This window comes from Cervus elaphus, chromosome 23 (genome assembly GCF_910594005.1).
Source record: "Cervus elaphus chromosome 23, mCerEla1.1, whole genome shotgun sequence".
Lineage (NCBI taxonomy): Eukaryota > Metazoa > Chordata > Mammalia > Artiodactyla > Cervidae > Cervus > Cervus elaphus.
The window spans coordinates 2,360,165-2,382,724 of record NC_057837.1 but is presented as its reverse complement, the minus strand read 5'-3'; the positions used below and the strand labels follow the sequence as shown (position 1 = coordinate 2,382,724).

Here is a 22,560-nt window from a genome sequence, read left to right as displayed (position 1 = left end):
GCACAGATCCGCTTTCCACCATGACACATCAGATTGGCCAGTTCCAGAACATCCTATAAATGAAATAACACAGCAAGTACCCTTTTATGTATCACTTCTTTTACATAGTAGGATGTTTCTGAGTTCCCCCAATGTGGGGTTCCCCCAAGGTGTTAGGTGTACCAGTAACTTGTTCTTTTTCTACTGCTAAGCAGTATTCCATTACATGCAGAGCTCATAAATTGCTATGCATTAATCTGGTGGATATTTGTTTGTTTTTTTCTCAGTTTTTGTTAGTAAAACTAAGGCTGTTATGAACATTCATTTACAGTCTTTGCATGGATATAACTTTTCATTATCTTTGGGAGAAAAAAAAACAAACCCTAAGAGTGAAAATGCTAGTGGTATATGGTGAGCATATGTTGAACTGTATGAGAATCTGCCAAACAGTTCTATGAAAGTGCACTAAAAAATAAGTTTATTTTCCAGATAAAAAAACTTTAATATTGAACATTTCAGCCTTCACACACCAGTTTGCTTTCTCTGCCCCACAAGATGTTCTTCTTCGTCTCCATGTAATCCAGGGTACAGAACCATCCCATAATGGCACTGAGGACCAGCTGCTAGAGACAGCATGTTTTTTCATATGAAATACTGATTATAGGGAGGAGTCACTTAACAGAGAGAGCCCCATGTGAGTGCAAAGGACTAGTAAGCCTGGTGATAACTCTCTCTTCTGTGAGAGTTTATATGAAGCATGTTCTTCCACATAAGGTGTCAACTTTGGATTTTCTCCACATCCTCCCTACCCAAGACCCCAGAGATCTTGTTTTCCTGTTATAGCCTCATGAGATCTATCTCCACGAGATAACAGCTGAAGGTTTCCACTTTCTTTCCAGAGGCTACATCCTAAGTAGCATAAGGGAAGAAAACTGAGCTATCACTCAGCATTCTCCTGACTAGGAGCTCACTTTGCCAGTGAGCTAGTTGGATCAAGCCACACAGGAAAGTAAGACACCCTGACTGAAGGAAATAATCTAGTTAAACTATTCATCTCAGTTTGGGAAGAAAGAACCACCACTCATAAATAAATGCCCTAGGAATTCCTTTCCAGGTTGTTATTTTCTGATTATGAATACAAACAAGTCTATTCGCTCAGTCATGTCTGACTCTCTACGACCCCATGGACTATAGCCCACCAGGCTCCTCCATCCATGGGATTCTCCAGGCAAGAATACTGGAGTGGGTTGCCATATCCTTCTCCAGGGGATCTTCCCAACCGTGGGATCGAACCCAGGTCTCCTGCATTGTAGGCGGATGCTTTACCCTCTGAGCTAGGGAGCGGCAAAGTATTATGAATATAAAATACAACAGGCTACATAATTTTCAGAGTCAAATAATCTTTGTTTCAAAACCATTCACCTGAAAAGGTATATTTCCCCATCTCTTAAATCTGGACTGGTCTGTGACTTCCCCTGACAACCAGAGTGTGGAAGAAAGGAGGGTATGCGCTTTTATACTCATTCACACTCTCTCCCTTGTGAAGCCCAAACTGGTCTGCTTGAAATCAAGACACACGTGGAGGAGAAATGGGCCATCCAGTTAAGACCATCCTTGAGCAGCCTGCCCTCAGTATGCCCAGCAGTTGACCACAGATGCTTAAATAAGCTCAATGGAGAGCAATAGGACTTCTAAGGGAAGTTCAAACTGCCAACCCACTCAATTGTGAGCTAAATAAATGGTTGATGGTTTACGCCAGGACATTTTGGGGGTAGTCTGTTATGCAGCAAAAGCTAATTGATACATTGATCAGGTAACAAAATAGTTTCTATCTCATTAGCAGTGCACAGAGTCCCCTCCCACAAATTCTCCTTATTCCCCATGGCTCTGACTTCTGACTCACTTTTCTGGGTCTTCATTCCTACTTGTCTATGTTCTCCTTCACCCGTGTGCTGCCTGGCATGGGCTGAATTTTGTCTCCTCCAAAATTCATAGGTTGAAACCTGAACTCCCAGTACCTCACACTGTGGCCCTATTTGGAGACGGAACCTTTAATGAGGTAATTAAAATAGAAATAGGCTCCTCTGATGGGCCCTCATCCAATGTGACTGCAATCCTTGTAAGGAGAGAAAATTCAGACACACAAAAGGATCCCAGGGATGTGTGTGCAAGGAGAAACGACTATGCGGATACAGCAGGAAAGTGGCCATCTGCAAGCCAAGCAGAAGGCCTCAGGAGAAACCATACCTGATGCCGCCTCGAACTTGGACTCTCAACCTCCGGATCTCTGCAAAAACATGTTTCTGTTGTTCAAGTTTATGTTGTCTCTGCCGTTCAATGGCATTTTGCTATGGCACACCTAGCAGACTAAAACATGGCCTATGGGAAAAAATTACAAAAAATGTCCCAGGATTTTTCCTGGATAATCACTCTGATGACTCCTGGCTTAATCTTCAAAACAAAAAAGTCTTAAGCAATCCCACTCCTGTATATATATTCCAAAAAAAAAAGAAAACACTACTTCAAAAAGACACATGCACCCCAGTGTTCACAGCAGCACTGTTTAAGCAAGGCGAGATATGGAAGCAACCTAAGTATCCAGCGACAGAGGAATGGATAGAAAAGATGTGTTACATATATCCAGTGGACTACTGCTCAAGTCATAAGAAAGAAATCTCGCTATTGCAACAACACGGGCGAAACTGAAGGATATCACCCTTGGTGAAAAAAGCCCGAGAAAGACAAATACTGTGTGCTATCACTTATATGCGTAATCTAAAAAGTAAAACAAATGAATTAATATATCAAAACAGATCCTAAAAGATGATGCCCTTAAAGTGCTGCACTCAATTTGTCAGCAAATTTGGAAAACTCAGCAGTGGCCACAGGACTGGAAAAGTTCAGTTTTCATTCCAATCCCAAAGAAGGGCAATGCCAACAAATGTTCAAACTACTGTACAAATGCATCCATTTCACACATTAGCAACATTATGCTCAATATCCCCCAAACTAGGCTTCACCAGTATGTGAACCAAGAACTTTCAGATGTACAAGCTGGGTTACAAAGAAGAACCAGAGATCAAATTGCCAACATTCACTGGATCATGGAGAACGCAAGGGAGTTCCAAGAAAACATCTACTTCTGTTTCATCGACTACATTAAAGCCTTTGACTGTGTGGATTACAATAAACTGTGGAAAATTCTTAGAGATGGGAATACCAGGTCACTTTATCTATCTCTTGAGAAACCTGTATGCAGGTCAAGAAGCAACAGAACCAGACATGGAACAACAGACTGGTTCAAAATTGGGAAAGGAGTATGAGAAAGCAGTACATGTTCATTCTGCTTATTTAACTTCTATACACAGCACATCCGGCAAAATACCAGGCTGGACCACAAGCTGCGATCAAAACTGCAAAAGACATATAAACAACGTCAGATAATATAATTTTGACAGCAGAAAGTGAAGGGGAACTAAAGAATCCCTTGATGACGGTGAAATGGCAGAGTGAAAAGGCTGGCTTGAAAGTCAACATTCAAAAATCTCAGATCATGGCATACAGTTCCATCACTTCATGGCAAATAGAAGGGGAAAAAGTAGAAACTGTGACAGACTTTATTTTCTTGGTCTCCAAAATCCCTGTAGACTGTGACTGCAGCCATGAAATTAAATGATGCTTGCTCCTTGGAAGGAAAGCTATGACAATCCTAGACACAGTATTAAAAAGCAAAGACATCACTTTGCCAACAAAGGTCCATACAGTGAAAACTATGGTTTTTCCAGTAGTTACATATGGATGTGAGAGCTTGACCATAAAGAAGGCTGAGTGCTGAAGAACTGACGCTTTTGAATTATGGTGTTGGAGAAGACTCTTGAGAATCCCCTGGATAGTAAGGAGATCAAACCAGTCAATCCTAAAGGAAATCAACCCTGAATATTCATTGGAAGGACTGTTGCAGAAGCTGAAGCTCCAGTATTTTGGCCACCTGATGTGAAGAGCCAACTCACTGGAGAAAACCTTGATGTGGGGAAAGATGGAAGGCAAAGGAGAAGCGGGGAGCAGAGGATGAGATGGTTGGGTGGCATCAGCGACTCCATGGACAGCAGTCTGAACAAACTCCACGAAGGGACAGAGGACAGAGGAACCCAGTATGCGACAGTCTGTGGGGTCACAAGGGCTGGATACACCTTAGCGACTTAACAATAACAACAACAAATCAAAACAGAAACAGAATCACATAGTGGAAGAAACTAGTCATAGGTGAGGAGAGGAATGGAGCAAGTAGCAAGGCAGGTGAAGGGGTACAAACTGCTATGCACAAAATAAGAAGCTACCAGGATATATTGTACAGAATAGAGAACATAACCAGTGCTTCACAGTAACTTTAAGTGGAGTATAACTGTATATCTGAAACTAATATAATATTACAAATCATATTTCAATAAAAATACTTAAACAGAAATTTTAAAAGAAAAAGTTTTCAACGTAACAAAACCATATTTGTTGCAAAAGAAATTTTTTAGATAATAAAGTAAAAAAAAAATAAGTTCACCATTTTAAGGGATAAAATGTGAAATAAATTAAGGAAGTAAATCTTCCACTTCCATGCCATCCTGAGAGAGTGTGTCCGCTGACATCTGGTATGTCTTCTTGCTGTGTGGACTTTAGCTCCTGGACTTCCCGGTCGAATGGTAAACTCCCTGAAAGGCAGTGGGCCCAGGCAGGGGACACATGCCCTTTTACTGGTGGCACAGATTCCTAAAGCCCTTCCTGGGCAGAATTTCTGGGTCTGTTTTAGCGCTTCACACTGCAGACAGCCACTCTCATAACTGATCTGAAAGCACACATCGACACAGAGGAGCTTCTGTTGCCCCTGTCTGATGCGATTCCAATGTTGCTAGTATTTCTACTCCAACAGGAAATGCACCAGCACAGTGGATGCCTCGGACCGCAGGCGATGGTCAACACTTATCCCGGAAATCCTAGCCAAGGGCTTCTCTAAGGAGCAAACTGTCAGAACCATCCTTTGGTATATTCAACACAAATAATGACGATCGTTAATTGAGCACTTATTAGGTGTCACGCACTCTCTAAGAGTGCAGTTGGTTTTGATAGTGTTTGGCTGGTTTGTTTGCATCAGATGAGAAATGTATCCTCACAGTGATGCTATAAAGCTCCTGCCAAACTCCGAAGACCAAGCTCTGCAGACCACAGTCAGTGGTGACTTCTGGCTAGTCCGGCCTGATGATATCTGTTGCCCTTGAGGACCTGCTTCTTAGAGTTCTTGGGCTCCCACCCGGCCCTTTACCCAGGGGGAATTCTACTTTCAGATGCTCCTGTTCAGGGCATGAAGGTCCCAGGACCCCAGCCTGTGTGTCTCCCCAAACGTCTCCTAACCCAGCTGGGAAGGTAAGAAAAGCCTGTTTCACCTACCTGGAAGAGAGCCTCAGGAGACCCTGCCAGGCCCAGAAGTTACCTCCAACACTCATGGATAGCCTTGGGTGGAGGCCTCACCCAGCCTCACTACTCTCAAAGGAATGGACCAGTTGTCAAACTTACTGGGAAAAAAACGTGACAACCCACCAACCAGTCCTGGCAACATCACCCGTCTTCCTCCTCACTCTCTCTCCTTCTGATTTCTTCCTGATTTTGATGCCTATGCCACAGTTTTGCTTTATATAAGAGAAGACTTTTTTAAAAATGCTCATATAGTTGAAGACAATGCCTAACACAACTGAACACACACATGAACCAGAGAACAGCAAATGGGAAGCCCATGTTTTGTTCTTTTCTAGAAGGCTTCCTTGGAATTACTTTGTTTTCACTTGTTACATGAATAAAATCAATATATATTTAATTTAAAAATCTACTAAATAATATATGATACACTGCAATCTTCAGTTTAAAAAAAAAATAACCAAGATTTCCTTATAATGATCCTTACAACATTCACTTCTTTTTAGGCATTCAAAGGTAAACTTAACATTCTCTGTTCTGTAGGTCACAATCTAGGAGGGTTGGTTAGTTTCTGTGCTCAGTGTTCACAAGGTCAAGATCAAGAAGCTGGCAGGGATGAATTCCTTTTCAGTGTCCCTAGGCTTCTAAGCTCACTCAGTTTGCTGGCAGAGTTTGGTTCTATGTTGCTGTAGGACTAAGGCCCTGACTCCTCTACATGCTGCTGGCTGGAGTTGTTCTAGGCTTCTAGAGGCTGACCCTATCTATCCCTTAGCTCATCTTTCTCCATCTGCAAAGCCAGCAATGACACGTGGAGTCTTTCTCCTTCTTCTAATCTCTCCAACCTCTGCCTCCCTTGAAATTTTAACAAGCAGTTTTCACCCAAAAGCCTGCATGGTGGCTCTGCTTTGAATAACCAACAAGGTTCTCGTCATGGTTCCAAGGGAGTGACCATAAACACGAGAAGTGTTTGGAGTCTAGCACGCTTGTGATAATCCCCGATGCAACTACATGACTGTTCACTGGGTCTCTGCTTTCTCCTGAGGAGCAGTACCACAGTTCCAGAATCACTACAGGGGAAAACGATAACAAAAGCAAAGAGAGGAGGCGCTTTAAGAGCCAAAATGTAACTTTGGGGTTGACAGCAGATTCTTATATTTGACATGTGCAAAAGCAACAGCATTAAAAAATAGGTGAATTAAAAAAAAAAAAAAATAGGTGAATTCAACTTCTTTAAAATTAAAAGCTTGTGTGCCTTAAAAGACATTACCAAGAAAGTGAAAGGACAATCTATAAAATGAGAGAAAGTCTGCAAGTCACATATCTGAGAAAGATCAAGTATCCAGAACTAAAAAAAAAAAAAAAAAACTTCTACAATTTAATAACAAAAAAGCAATCAACACACTTAAAAAATGGGTAAACAACTTGAACTGACATTTCTTCAAAGAAGCTATACAAATGGCCAACCACCACATGAAAAGATGCACATCATTAGTCATCATGGAATGCAAATCAAAACCACATGTGATACCATTTCACACTCATTAGATGGCTTTAAAAAACGAAAAAGAAAGTTAGTGTCGGCAATGATGTGGAGAAATGGGAATTCAAGTGCATTGATAGTGGGAGTGAAAAATAGTGCAGCTACTGTGGAGAAGAACTTTGCAATTCCTCAAGAAGTTAAATATAGGGACTTCCTTCACGGTCCAGTGATAAGAATTCACCTTCCAATGCAGGGGACGCAGGTCTGATCCCTGGTTGGGGGAACTAAGGCCCCACATGCCACAGGGCAGCTGAGCCCACAACTAGAGTGCCTGCGTGATGCCTCGTGAAGATCTCATGGCTGTAAAGAAGACCCAGCGCGGTTCCACCGCACCGCCAAAAGTTAAACAGAATTAGTATACGACCCAGCAATTCCATTCCTAGGTATATCCCAAAACAACGGAAAAAGACTCAAATACATGTATACACATGTTCATAACAGCACGATTCACAATAGCCAAAAGATGAAAACAGCCCAAATGTCTACTAATGGATGAACAGATAAACAGACTGTGGTATATGCATACAATGGACATTGTATTCAACTATAAAAAGGGATGATGTACTGATCCATGCTACAACATAGATGACTCCTAAAAATATTATGCTGGGAAAGATTGAAGGCAGGAGGAGAAGGGGACGACAGAGAATGAGACGGTTGGATAGCATCACCAACTGAATGGACATGAGTTTGAGTAAGCTCCGGGAGCTGGTGATGGACAGGGAGGCCTGGCGTGCTGTGGTCCATGGGGTCGCAAAGAGTCGGACACGACTGAGCGACTGAACTGAACTGAACTGAACTGAACTGAAAGGTCACAGAATATGTGACTCCATTTACATGAAATATCCAAAATAGGCAAATTCATAGAGATGTTGCCGGGGATTGGCAACGGGGGAAGTGGGGAAAGCACCTGCTTAATGAGTAGGGGGCTTCTCTGGTGGTGATGGAAATATTACAGAATTCGATAGAAGTGAGAGTGTACAAGTTTATGCATGTGCTAAATGACACTGGAATGCTCACTTTTAAATGGGTGATTTTTGTCATATGAATTTCACTCCAATGTTTGTGAAAAAGGCAGAAGGAAGAAGAAAGACAAGGCAGGCAAAGCAGGGCAGGTTTTTAGATGGGACTGAAGCTGTGGGAATGGCAGAAATAAGCCCCAGGAGAGGCAAAGGTGCCAGCAGATGTGTGCAGAGAGGAGAAGCAGAGACGGCATGACTACAGGAAGAGGGGTTCAATCCAGGGACGGTCATCCTAACAGAAGAGTAGCACCTGTGCTAGAATCCACAGATTCTAAAGGCAGAGAGGGTGGGCACTGTTAGGCAGGAGAAAGTCCTTAATGGGAGGACCAAGTGGGACCCGAAGCCCCTCAAGGGGCAGATCCTGCCTGCCTTTACTTTCGTACAGAAGAAAGAGCAGAGGGTTTCTGAGGAGCAAAAGAAGAGTTAACATCTCTAGTGCCAGGGAGAGAGTGGGGTTTATTTATTTATTTTTTCTCCCTTTTACAGAAACAGATCAATAAAGCGAACACTTCCATTGTGGGGGGAGGGGGGCAGACCCATGTTTCAGGTCTGGAAAAGATTGAGGATGCCCAGGTCAAAACAGAAAATATGGGGAGACAAGAAATTCTCTCTTTGAAATAAGAAGTTCCTACTTTCATGACCACTCAAGGGCTCGTGGGAAACGTCACACAGAAGAAGGTAGTTTGGAGGCTCACAATTATCCATGGAAAGAAAAATGGGAAAGAAGACACTACCTACAATCATACAGGTCGCACATATCCTCCACCTCCTTGTAAAGACCCGAAACCCAATGAAATTGGTGACACTGTGCTCATTTTCCAGATGGGGAAACCAAGCCACAGGCTTCAGAGTTCACCTTCTTCCTCCCACACCAAAAGGCAGCGAACCAGGTAAGAAATTATCAAAGTCACCAGGAGCACCCTCCAGTTTTCCAATACACTTCTAATTGCTTTGAGAAGTAGGTGTGACTTTTATTTCTCTATTAGCTCAGTAAGGGCTATTAAACATCTGCATGCATGCATCTCTCCAAATTCCAGACTGCTCTATTATTCCTCAAGGAGTGAAAAAGTCACCACCACGGCATCCGTTTCTTGCCACTTCTTTTTTGTAGAGGAGTGCCTTCTCTCCGCTCCCTGCCTCCCACTGTAAAAGCACGAAGCCTGCAGCCATACAGGAAGGGTCAGGAGACCATGTCAGCACTTTTGCCCACAGAGGCACCCGAGTCCTCCTCAGACTGCTCTCTTCCTGCATTTGCGACACTTGATTCCCCGCCGGAAGCCACAAAAAACAGCAAGGAAGAGAGCAGCTGATCTTCAAGGTGGTCACGACCCAAGGTCACTGGTTGGTTCCCTTTCCTGGGAGGGTTTATTTCAGTCCTCAGTCCTCAGCAAGCTGCCCTTCTCACCTGAGGACAATGAAAACACGAAACCTGCTCTTTTGTTCATTTCAGAAAAGTAAGCAAAGACTTTGCAAATGCAACAACTTCTATTGGCTTTTTGATTACTGACAAATCAAAAAAATAAAAGGGTCAGGGAGCTAAACTGGCTTTATTTTTTCTTTCCCTGTTACAGAAACAAACCAAACAAAGCAAACCTTCTCACTGTAGCAGGGGAAAAATGTTTCAGACCTGGAAAAGATTCAGGCTACCCAATTCAAGACAGGGGAGTGTGGGACCATATATGGGGACTAGAAAATCTGTCTTTGGAATAAGAAGTTCCTGCTGTCAGGATCGCACAAGGGCTCTTGGAAAATGTCACACAAAAGCAATTTTACTGTTTTAAGGACTTCAATAATAGCATATTAAAAAGCTATATGTGAAAATCCTAGTCAAAGAAACTAAAAAATACTGGACTCTTTGACCTTTTTCAGTTTATTCAAATCTTTTGGAAACAAGACAGGCCAAATAACTTTGCTAAGGACAAAAATTTCTGAAATTTTATTTGGATTGAAAAACAGGATAAGACTTCAGCAACTGCTAAAGTAGAAAACTGACATTATTTTCCCAAATGTATCACACTATAATTTCATGGTTTATGCATTTCTTCTCTAGTGTTTTATTTTAAAAATAAAGAAAAGTTGAAAGATTTTTTTTCCCGGTGAGCAACCATATTCCTACCAACTAGCCTTTTTGAATATCTAGATCTTTATCCATTTCTCTATCCATCAAGTCTTTTTTTTTAATGTATTTCACAGTAATTAAGTTGCAGAGTTTAATATACTTTACCTCTAAACTCTTCTGCTTTTGGCATTTTAATCTTTTCTAGTTAAAGGCTGTGACAGCAAGAGAAAGGAAGGCGAGGAAGTATGTAAAAGCTCATCACACACCTAGTTTCAAGCCTGGTATTCAGATAAATTTGAGATTCTGGCAAAGAATGGAGACGGTCCTATGAAAACCAGGGAGAACAGGATGTGGCAGAATGCTGGCCTTAGGAATAGTTAGGAAAGCTCTCTTACACAAGTCAAGGTGCTCGTCTCATATCCTTCTCCTTCCTTCTAGTCACCTTGGGAAAACAAGCCCAGATGTTCATGGAAACCAAAAACAGAGCAATAGAGAGCCACCCTAGAAATGGAAGGAGGGAGAGAAAAACCCTGCCATTAGCCAAGGTTGAAAATTCTTTCGTATGAAGAAGATATCCCTACGTGGTAGAGGGGTGAACTTCTGCCAAGAAGAGTAAAGGGTTAGAAAATTCTTCTTTCCCTTTGTGTTTGCTCCTTCTCTCACCCCTCAGTTATCCCACAAATCAAGAAAGGGAGGAGAATGTCTGAGGCTGGGGCATGCCCACCTTAGTTGGAGCCTCCACCAACAAAGGCTAAGTGAAGATAATGAAAGGGGGACAGAAGGCCAGTGCTGGCTATTCACTGCCTGAACAGAAGGCTTTAGGTGTCCTTAAGGGCTCCCCAGTCTAGCTCACCCAGCGAGGGAAGCAGAGAGCGAGCCTGTGTGGAAATGGGTCCAGGAATGAACGGTGAGCTCACACTACAGACTCCCAGGGCACGGCCCAGGGCATGATGCAGACAGCAGTGCTGCTGGGAAGGGGTTCTGGGGCAGTTCTTCCAACACTCTCTCCACACCAGGCGACTTTAGCACCCTCCCACTGAGAAGTGGGCATTTGTGTCTCCTCCCCTTGAAAGCGGACTGGCTCATGACTCCGCAGTGACAAAGTCATGTGATGGAAATGATTCAGCATTATTTCCAAAGAGCCTTCCCGAGCGGAGGTGCCTCTCACTGTCGGGGGCAATAATCACAGGGCCCAGGGAAGCACCGACTGCCCCACAGGCACCAGGCCATGAGGAAGCCCACAGACATGCTGAGCCTGTGGGGGGACCCAGCCAGCCTCCAGCGGCTCCAGCCTCCTGCTCTTGAAGCTCCAGATACCGTCTGAATGCAGCTACCTGAGAGGCCCTCCAAGCCAGAGGGCACAGCGAGGCCCTTCCAGAACCCCTGGCTCAAAGGAAATGTGAGGGGAGGAGGCGGCTTCTGTTGTTTCAAGTCACTACATTCTGGAGGGATTCCAAAAACAGAGCCCAGCGTGTGAACTGGACCGTGATGATATCCCACTTCATACACTGCACAATCCAGGTATTCAAATCTGGCCTCAGTCTAGACACTAACTACCTTTCTCACTGTGCAGTTAGTATCCCTGCCTTGTCAGATTACAGGCCAGTACTCAAACTTATCCAGACCCTTCTCTGCCAACACACATGATATACATATACATCATTTTTTCCATTTCCTAAGATGCCTTCCTCTCCTCTTTAAAACTTCTACACAGTCTCCCTTTCATTCAAGACCCAGGGTCTTTCAAAAAGTAACTCTGCACTCCTGAAGGTTATCAGTGATATCTTAGCTGTCAAACCCAATCATTTTCATCATAATTCGTGCCTACAGGGCATTAAGTACCAAACGGAAGCAACAATAGCTCATCAAAGACAGATAAGCTCACCTTCTTTGGACAACAATGCCACCTCATTTCTTTATTGAATGGGGTTTCCAAGCTGGGAGATTCAGACTGCTGACAAAAAGTCTTGTCTCAAAGGAAGGAAGCCTCTTATCAGAGATTTTCTATAACAGTCTGATGTTGCACTGTCCAATACAGTGCCATTGGCCAAAGTGGTTTTGAGCACTTGAAATATGACTAGTTTGAATTGAGACTTGTTTTAAGTATCTAATTTACACCCAATGAAAATTCTAAAAAATAAAAAGGCAAAATATAATTAATATTGTATTGAATGTTGAAATGATAATAATTAGGATATGCTAGGCTAAAACATTATTAAAATTAATTTCAAGTGTAATCTTGGACTTCCCAGCCTCCAGTTCAGCCTGTTATCACAACCTTTTTTTCTTTTTTTTTTTTTTAAGTTTAAAAAAATGAGGCTAAAGAGAAATTCATTGCTGTTCACATTCTGTTTCTACTAGGCCACATTTTTGTGCTATACTGAGCTGAAAGCATCCAAGGAAAGAAACATCCATCACTTCATGGCAAATAGCGGGGAAACAATGGAAACAGTGAGAGGCTTTGTTTTCTGGAGCTCCAAAATCACTGCAGATGGTGACTGCAGCCATGAAATTAAAAGACGCTTGCTACTTGGAAGAAAAGCTATGACCAACCTAGAGAGCATATTAAAAAGCAGAGACATTACTTAGCAAAAAAAGGTCAGTCTAGTCAAAGCTATGGTTTTTCCTGTAGTCATGTATGGATGTGAGAGTTGGACCATAAAGAAAGCTGAGTGCCAAAGAATTGATGCTTTTGAACTGTGGTGTTGGAGAAGACTCTTGAGAGTCCCTTGGACAGCAAGGAGATCCAACCAGTCAGTTCTAAAGGAAATCAGTCCTGAATATTCATTGGAAGGACTGATGCCGAAGCTGAAGCTCCAATACTTTGACCACCTGATGTGAAGAACTGACTCATTGGAAAAGACCCTGATGCTGGGAAAGATTGAAGGCAGGAGGAGAAGGGAACGACAGAGGATGAGATGGTTGGATGGCATCACCGACTGGACGGACATGAGTTTGAGCAAGCTCTGGGAGTTGGTGATGGACAGGGAGGCCTGACGTGCTGTAGTCCATGGGGTCACGAAGAGTCGGATATGACTAAGCACCTGAACTGACTAAAAGGAAACACCATCATTTCAATTCAGTTCAGAAACACCATATATTTTCACAAAAGGTTTAAGAAAATACTTTTAAAGGCAAAAGCTAAAATATAAAATTTAAAAGGATGGTTAAAATAGATGAGAATGAGAAACCATGGCATTAACATGTATGCTTGGAAATGTTTCTAGCAAGAATAAATGCAACAATACAGTCACAGAATATCCCTGCCTCTTTTATCAGGGCACTGAAATTGTTATCCATGAAGACACTCATCTAAGGAAAGCTTTGAAATTATGGATTTTTGTTTTCCTCTAACTCTAATACATGTAGCAGCTCAATTTACTGAAAACTACCGAGGTATCTCTCAACACTGCAGTCACTTTAGGATTCTGCTGTTTGAGGCAGTAGCTCATGACCAACTCGAAGAAGGAAAACGAATGTAGCTGACACCAGGAAACGGCCTAAGGGGTGAAGAAGAGGTGAGCCAACACGTGACCAGGTAGAGGAGACACTGTAGCGTCACTCCCAATACCACTGCTGCCTTTTACCTGTGTGCCCACCTCCCAGCTTTTGTGCTTTGTTCTAAAGATGGCAACTGACTTCCAGGGCTGCTTCGCCTGCAGATACAGAGTCGAGTGCTCCCCGGTTTGCAGCCCCTCTCCCACCAGCCACAGTCGGTGTCTGAGGCAGAGATGGGAAGGCCAGCTCCCTCGCCTCAAGCAGAAGGAGCAGATTCCTGGAGCAGTTCTGCCCCAGAGCTCCGCCAGGTATCAGGCTGAGGCAGAGACACTGCCCACACCTTCCCCTGTCTGGCTCCCTTCCCCACTCCCTCATCCTCCCGGGAATGCTGCCCTAATAAAACACGCGTGCAGAAACCCCATCTCAGGTCTGCTTAGGGGCGCCCAAGCCAAGACTTTCGTGATGTGTAAATAGGCTCCAAGAAAATTTGTAACGGATTCTTGTTTTTGTACCTCGGATAAGAGTTTCTGTAATACTTTAGTATTTAAATAGCTGCACTCACCACTGTTTAACAAGCAAGAAGTCTCTTTGTTATCATAGAGCAATGCAGCAGCCCTAGAATAAAGGTCTTAGATCTAGAAAAAAGATGCTAATAACTTGGCACAACATATTCTTCTCCAGGTGTGAACAAGGTGAGGGTACTGCGTAAGGCTCCAAAGTAGAAGTAAAAATAAAGTCAGCTTCAAGTTTGGTGAGCTTCATACATGACACTGATATTATAAATTCTGTACATAACCAATATTTAATAAAAACAATTTCAAGTCACTCCAAAAGGAAGAAAGCAATGCCCAACACTAGGTAATTTTTGCCTCTCAAATAGTTGATCTTTGAAATGGAAATAAAATAGGTCAGTAGGTATTAAGGGTTGTTTTCTTTCATGAAACTTGAACACACAGCTTTTGGTTTGACCAAACTAATAAATTCCTCTTTAAGAAGACTCACTCTGAAGCTAGAAATTTAAGAGTGAGGATAATTCATCTCATTTGGTCTATTTAAATTCTTTCTATTTTAACACTGATGAAAAGCTAAGCTGAATGTAACTTAAATAAGAAAAATATAAAATATACCTTTTGCCATTACAGGAATTAAAATATATTCTGAATGCCTACTGTGGATGTAATAGTCCTAAAAAAGAGTAACCCACTTAGAACATATGTACATCCCACTGTTGGAATTGTGACAAAATTACGTCAGTGTTCAAGATGGAACAAGAACAGTTCAGATGCCAGGGTCCAGATAGTTCCAATTTTAAATATGGGAAGACATTATAAAAGTATCAGATCTCACTTCAGGATAAAAATCCATTATTTAAGATAGCCAACAATTGAATGCTGCTAGAGTGAAATGCTTTTTAGAAGAGGGTGGCAGGAAACACACAAGAACATTCTCCCTGGGAAACAGGCAAGCCTAACACAAAGATGACAATCAAAACCCTGGTGACAAGTGAGACACCAGGTTCAATCGGGTCCTGTTGAGTGTGGGGATGGAAGAGGAGCCCACGTTCTATGTTAGCTGTTCTGGGGCCCAACGCCGTCTAAGTGTCAGTCACTCAGTTATGTCCAACTCTTTGTGACCCCATGGACCATAGCCGGCCAGACTTCTCTGTGCGTGGGAATCTCCAGGCAAGAACACTGGAGTGGGTTGCCATGCCCTTCTCCAGGGGATCTTCCCAACCCAGGGATTGAACCCGGGTCTCCTGCATTGCAGGCAGATTCTTTACCACCTGAGCCACAAGGGAAGCCTCAATGCCAACTAAAGTCTTTGTAAGATCAAATGGGTGGCATTTATACCACTTAACATAAAAGAAATCATAAAATACAGAGCAAAAAACTTCTAAGCTCTAGGTTATTGTTTTTATTATTATTCTTAAATCAAGTCTTTCTTTTCACAAAATACCTAATACTTCATAGGGACCATTTATAACAGATGATCAACAATACTTATTTTTTAAGGATAATATAATGATTGTACAGAGAAAGTAGACAGTTCAAAAAAAAAAAAAAAATCAAAAAGAAACCAAAAAGGAGATATCCTGTCCACAATGATTTAAAGTCTCTAGTGAATTATTTAGATTCCCAACTTGAGTTTGCCTGCTGAGACATGGTTTATGAATCATCCATGGGGAACAGTAAAATATACTGCACTTGCCTAAAAATAAGTAGGAACATTCAATAATAAATCTACTTTCTTGATCTTCTGTCATCGGTAAGTACTGATCTGGTAGAATGGAGAACTTGTCAGGTAGTATGAGTCTTCCCTCCTCTCACAGAAAGGCTGGAAGAAAATCAGCCATGGGCCTGCCAGGAGATAATGAAATGTCTGACGTGGCATGAAACATGGAGAAGAAAATAATACTGATTTTAAATGCTTGAGCCCTGGAGCTCACTTATAGACGTGACGTGACGTGAAAGTTGTTCAGTTGTGTCTGACTCTTTGCCACCCGATGGACTGTAGCCTACCAGGCTTCTCTGTTGTAGAGCCTGAAATCCACGGTAGTCCATGGGATTCTCCAGGCCAGAATACTGGAGTGGGTAGTCTTTCCCTCCTCCAGGGGATCTTCCCAACCCAGGGATCAAACCCAAACCTCCCACATTGCAGGCAGATTCTTTACCAACTGAACCACAAGGGAAGCCTAAGAGTACTGGACTGGGTAGTCCATCCCTTCTCCAGCAGATCTTCCCAACCCAGGAATCAAACCAAGGTCTCCCAAATTGCAGGCAGATTCTTTACCAACTGAACCACAAGGGAAGCCCAAGAGTACTGGACTGGGTAGCCTATCCCTTCTCCAGCAGATCTTCCCAACCCAGGAATTGAACCGAGGTCTCCTGCATTGCAGGCAGATCCTTTACCAGCTGAGCTACAGCGGAAACCCAAAGAACATGTGGTATCAGTGAAAGTGAAAGTTGCTCAGTGTCTGACTCTTTGCAACCCTATGCACTATATAGTCCGTGGAATTCTCTAGGCCAGAATACTGGAGTGGATAGCTGTTCCCTTCTCCAGGGGATCTTCCCAACCCAGGGATGGAACCCAGATCTTCCACAATGCAGGTGGATTCTTTACCATTAAATATAAATCTGCTGGTTATTTTTTTCATGTGATCACTATAAAATTACTTCTTGTCCCTTGAAGTAAGAAATGACATATAGTTCAAATTTTTTATTTACAACACCAAGAAGAAAATAGCAATTGGCCAAAGGAGTTGTAAAAGAGCATTCACTAGGACTCTGGCTCTTGAATAAAGCATGGGCAAGTCATCATTAATAAATAAAAATAACTGTGCACATATTATTTCTGATTTCCATTTTAGCATTTTGTTAAAGATTTGTAAAATGGAACTTCAGAGAAACATTGGAAGGAGTTAATTACATCATCTTTATAGGTAGCTCCCATAAAACAGAGGGTAGATTCAGGCTGACAGTGACTTTCCCCATCTGTGAGAATCTTTTTAAACAAAATGTGCATAAGATTAAAAACAAGTCACACACATTTCTCCTCAGAAAGAACTACATAAAACAGTAACTTTAATAATAACATCTGAAGGAAATGGCAACCCACTCCAGTTTTCTTGCCTGGGAAATCCCATGGACAGAGGAGCCTGGCAGGCTACAGTCCATGATGTCACAAAGAGTCAGACACAACTTAGTGACTAGCACACTGATGCTTACTAAATGTGCACAATAGTCGGTGCAGCAAGTAGAAAATCTAGCAGAAAATGAAGCATCCAAACCTGGTAGAATGAATAAACTTGAATCTAGAAAATGTCAGGTGATGAGTGCTCCACAACATAAAAGAAAACGTCTACAAACCAGTTTTGAGAGGCATCTCAGATGGGACAACAATGTGACTGAAGGGATTCATTTTACAGACTGAAAGTTCTAGAACTCCACAAAACTATCAACTCTTACCCACCATGTGCAGAGTACATACCAGATGGCTGGGGGCTGGCTAAGAGTGATGTCTGCTTAGTCCAATTACAGCGCTGTCCTCTGTGAAGGAATGACACAGAACAGAGAAAAATGAATGTAAAGGACTTCTGGAATTCTCATGGAAATCTCTGTGCTTCAAAATCAAAACTCCTAGTATTCTTTAAAACACATCAGAAAGAGACTTTAATAAATTAGTTTCTAAACAGATGACAAAAATACATAATCATCAAATCAGAAATGTTACTGCTACGCTCAGCCTACAGGGTTTATATACCCTCTTTACTAAGCCGCCGATCTCCAATTCAACCTCTTGACCTACCAAAATAATTAAGCAGCAGTTGAACAAGGATATTCAAAATGTTCTAGAAGTAGATACAATGATCTTTTCCTGATTGATAGTAAAACTAACTTTAAGGAACTTTTCAAAGAAGAGCAGTGCTGAACAGGGAAGATTTATAATGAATTTGCATCTGTGTACAAACAGTCAATATTTTTTACGTGTATTTTTGATTTGTCGTCATTAAGAAGTTGTTATGTAGATTTTGGACTTGACACTGAGTTTAGACTTCAAGATCTTTCCAAGATGTTGTGTGGGGTGGAAGAGTGACACAGGTCTGGCTGGTGTCAAAAGTACACAGAAGTAAGAGGCAGAAAAACTGGCAATCCAGACATGGAAAATGATGTCTGTAAAATCTGAACTGGGATTTTGCAAAGATCATCATCTATTTGTGGAGATCTCTACTGTTAGCTCCCAGGTAGAAAGTTTCATCAAAAAGTTCATTCAGGCTTTTCTGTAACTTCGAATGGAAAAACCCAATCAAACTTTCTGACCAACCCAATACAGCCACAAATGAAAACTATGTCATTAAAAAAAAAGAAAAGATTAGAACCAAGATGTATATACCCAGCAGCAGCGTAGTGCCTAGCACGCACTAGGTACTTCCCACATTGTCAGTGAACAGATGAATAACTGAATGGTCCGCCTAGAGCTGGGAAGCTAAAACCGTTTACCTCCTGGGACTGTGAAACAAGCTCAGTTCCAAAACAGCTCACTGATTAATAACTCTGCCATACCATGCTCTTCATTCTGAGAGACCACTGGACACATTTTGCTTTCCTTTTCTAATTCCTTAAGTGGACTATCCAGCATAAAACTGATGCATTATTCCATAAGCCTTTCTACTTCTGTCCATGGCTAGGACATTACAACATTTGGGAAACCCAATGTTGAAATACTTAACTACATAGAGGTGAAGCAGTATAAACAGTTTGTCATGAACTATTTAGCTACTGGGATATGATGGGCAAACCTCTGTAACTGACTTGGTGCTATGCTCATAGGTGGATCAAGGCCTTAAGCTACCAACTTTTGAATCCAATTATTATTACTCTAGGTACTGAAGGATGTTAAACGGGGTCTTTGGTAAAGAAGAGACCAAATGGATGAGTGAGCACGTGTGTCTATGTACTGGCCTCTACAGATCTCTGTGTTTCTGTGTTTCTGTGTGTGCATTTGGTCTTTCAAAAGATGAAAGACAATTTTCAATAATGTAGAAGAAAACCTAATAAATAGTTATAAAAAGTCCCCAAATCCCAGATCCTATTAATGCTGGTGTAAACAAAAGCTGTTTTTCAAAGAATGTAAGCCCACTGAAGAGGAAAAGATAATAACAAATATTTTTTAAAATGTAAAAGAGATAATAACAAAAAAGATATAACAAAATATATTTGCTGAAAAGCACTATTCAACAAATAGTGCTGGGACAAATAGAAATCCACATACAAAGCAATGAAGGTGGCTCCTACCTCACACCATACACAAAAAAATTAGTACAAACTGGATCATAGATGTAAACATAAGAGCTAAAACTATAAACCTCTTAGGAGTAAATATAACATAGAAACAAATCTGTGTGACCATGGATTTAGGCAATGGTTTCATAGAAACAATACTAAAGGCACCAACAACAAAGAAAAAAATAGGTAAGTTGGACATCATCAAATTAAAAACTTCTGTGCTTCAGAGGTCACCATCAAGAAGGTGAAAAGACAAAAAAAAAATAAAAAAAAAAAAAAAGAAGGTGAAAAGACAACCCACAAAGTGGAAAAAGATTTTTGCAAATTGCATATCTAATAGGAGACTTATATCCAGAATATTTTAAGAAGAACTATTATAATTTAATGATAAAACAATAACCCAATTTAAAAATGAGTAAATAATTTAAATAGACATTTCTCCAAAAATGATACACAAGTACATAAAGAAATGCTCAACCATCACATAAAATTAAGTCAAAACCACAATGAGATACTTATTCACACCTACTAGGATAACTTCAGTCAGAAAACAGTTTACGAAAAGTGTTGATGAGAATCTGGAGAAATCAGAACCCTCCTACATTGCTTCTGGGATATAAAATGCTGCAGCCACTTTGGAAAACAGTCTGGCATTTCTCAAATTGTTAAACATAGAATTACTTTGTGTGTGTGTGTGTGTGTGTGTGTGTGTGTGTGTGTGTGTTAGTCACTCAATCATGACTGACTCTTTGGGGTCCCATGGACTGTAGCCCATCAGGCTCCTCTGTCTATGGGATTCTCCAGGCAAGAATACTGGAGTGAGTAGCCATTCCCTTCTCCAGGGATCTTCCCCATATGGATCAGTAATTATGAAGAGAAATGAAAATGTATGTCCATACAAAAAAATTTGATATATTTTTTTCATGGTAGCATTACTCAAGATAGCCAACAGGTTGAAACAATCTCAATATCCATGAGCTGGGAAATCGATTTTTAAAATGTGGTATATCTATACAATAAATTTCATTCAGCAATCAAAAGAATGCAACACAAATACATGTAAGAACATGAATGAACCTTAAAAAAATTATACTAAATGAAAGAAGCCAGTCACAAAGGCCACATACTGTATGACTGCATATATATGAAATGTACATAACAGGCAAATCCACAGATACAGACACTTGCTCCTTGGAAGAAAGGTTATGATCAACCTAGACAGCATGTTAAAAAGCAAAGACATTACTTTGCCAACAAAGGTCCATCTACTCGAAGCTATGGTTTTTCCAGAAGTCATGTATGGATGTGAGAGTTGGAACTATTAAGAAAGCTGAGTGTTGAGGAATTGATGCTTCTGAACTGTGGTGTTGGAGAAGACTCTTGAGAGTCCCTTGGACTGCAAGGAGATCCAACAAGTCCATCCTAAAGGAAATCAGTCCTGAATATTCATTGGAAGGACTGATGTTGATACTGAAACTCCAATACTTTGGCCATCTGATGAGAAGAACTGACTCATTGGAAAAGACCCTGATGCTGGGAAAGAATGAAGGCAGGAGAAGAAGGGGACACCAGGGGATGAGATGGCATCACCAATCCGATGGACATGAGTTTGAGTAAGCTCCAGGAGTTGCTGGTAGACAGGGAAGCCTGGAGTGCTGCAGTCCATAGGGTCACAGAGTCGGACACCACCGAGCGACTGAACTGAACTGAACTGAATAGATGGAGAGAGCAGGTTAGTGCTTGTACGGGACTGGAAGGGTAGGGAAGGTGGGGACCACTCGCTCAAGGGGGTGGGCTTTCTCTTTGGGGTGATGAAAATGTTCTGAGATTAGACTGTAAAATGGTTGCATAACTTTGTGTATATACTAAAAACCACTGAATCATGCATTTTGAGTTGGTGAATTTTATGCTTTATAAATGATATTTCATTGAAGTTTAAAAAAAGGTTCACTTCCAGTAAGTTTGCCAGTGAATAGAAGTTGGCTTCTTTCAAAACTAACAAAATACTTACACTCTCCAAGGAAACAGTAACTGGTGAATATCTATATTTTTAAGAGACTATTATAATTCTCCATGGGATTTATGATGATGGGAAATACAATTATATTTTTCTTTTGCCAAAGAAGAGCATATGCCTACCAAGTACCACTAATGGCAGATGCCACAGTGCTTGAGATACAGTCTTATTTCAAAGCAGTGGGGAGCTTAGCCAAGTGTGATATTTTTATTGCTCAGTGGAGGAGAAAAAAAAAACCTACCAATATAAGAGACTCACACTGAGAGGTCTGTTTTTATGAATCTATGTATTGAACACAAAAAGACTAGCATTCAGTGCTCTCCCCGATACAGTCAATATTGAAATTTTGTTTTCAAGTGAAGAGTAACTGGGCAAGACCGAATCAAAACAGATTCTTTCACTCCGATCTGCTCTTGGACATGGGAAAGTACTGTTTCACAAACAGAATGTGAGAGCACCGTCATATCAGTGAGTTTGTGCAGTGTAACCAACCATCTCAAAACCTGTGTGTTAATGTAAATACTTACTTTGGTTCACACCAAGATCCCAGGCTGGCGAGGACGGCAAGAGCATGGGTCCCCTTGCACGAGCCTCTGCCATGTCACATGTGCTACCGTAGGAGCGGGCAAAGCAAAGTACGTGGTCAGGCCCAGACTCCAAGGGTGGGGAGGCAGCCCCACCACCTGATGGGAGCTTGATGCTTAAACGGCGTGGACACCGGAGGGGAAGACTCGGTGACTGTATTTACAAAGCACCACAGCTGAACACACTCCCACTCATGGCCCACAGAGAGAGTTTATAATTTATCACTGTTTTTATTCAGGGTACAGCTTACGTGTAAAATATAGGTATTTCTTCACTACACATGGAGAGAGAATGTACACATTAATGCAGCTTCTATATATGAAAAACTACGTCAGTCTCTACTGAACTTAATTCTATCACAACAAATACGTTAACGGCTATTTCCTATAGTAATGTTATCATGTTACTAGTTATTTATCAGTTATCGTTTCTTTTTAAGTGAAAACGTTTAAGTGGAAAAGATGAGTAATAAGTTCAAGTGAAAGAGAGATTTCACCAAATCCACAGAAGTGGCTCAGGAATAACCTAAGTTTAGAGCCCTGAGACTTTACCATACATACAGATTGCCACAGTTATTTGGTAAAGAAGCAGATTCTGTTTGAGACAGGATTCTCACG

At 41.5% G+C, this 22,560-nt stretch overlaps 1 protein-coding gene across 5 annotated transcripts in view; it reads right to left on the bottom strand.

Annotated features, from left to right (window-relative positions):
• Window positions 1-22,560, bottom strand: part of PLCB4 (phospholipase C beta 4) — a 452,949-nt gene that overhangs the window by 258,856 nt on the left and 171,533 nt on the right. For 4 of the 5 annotated variants that reach the window (XM_043883530.1, XM_043883529.1, XM_043883533.1 and 1 more), the window contains one exon: window positions 17,546-17,604. The exons of the other annotated variant lie outside the window; for it this stretch is intronic. The gene's annotated coding sequence lies outside the window, so the exon portion shown is untranslated. The remainder of the gene's footprint in view (window positions 1-17,545; window positions 17,605-22,560) is intronic. 5 annotated transcript variants of the gene reach the window in all.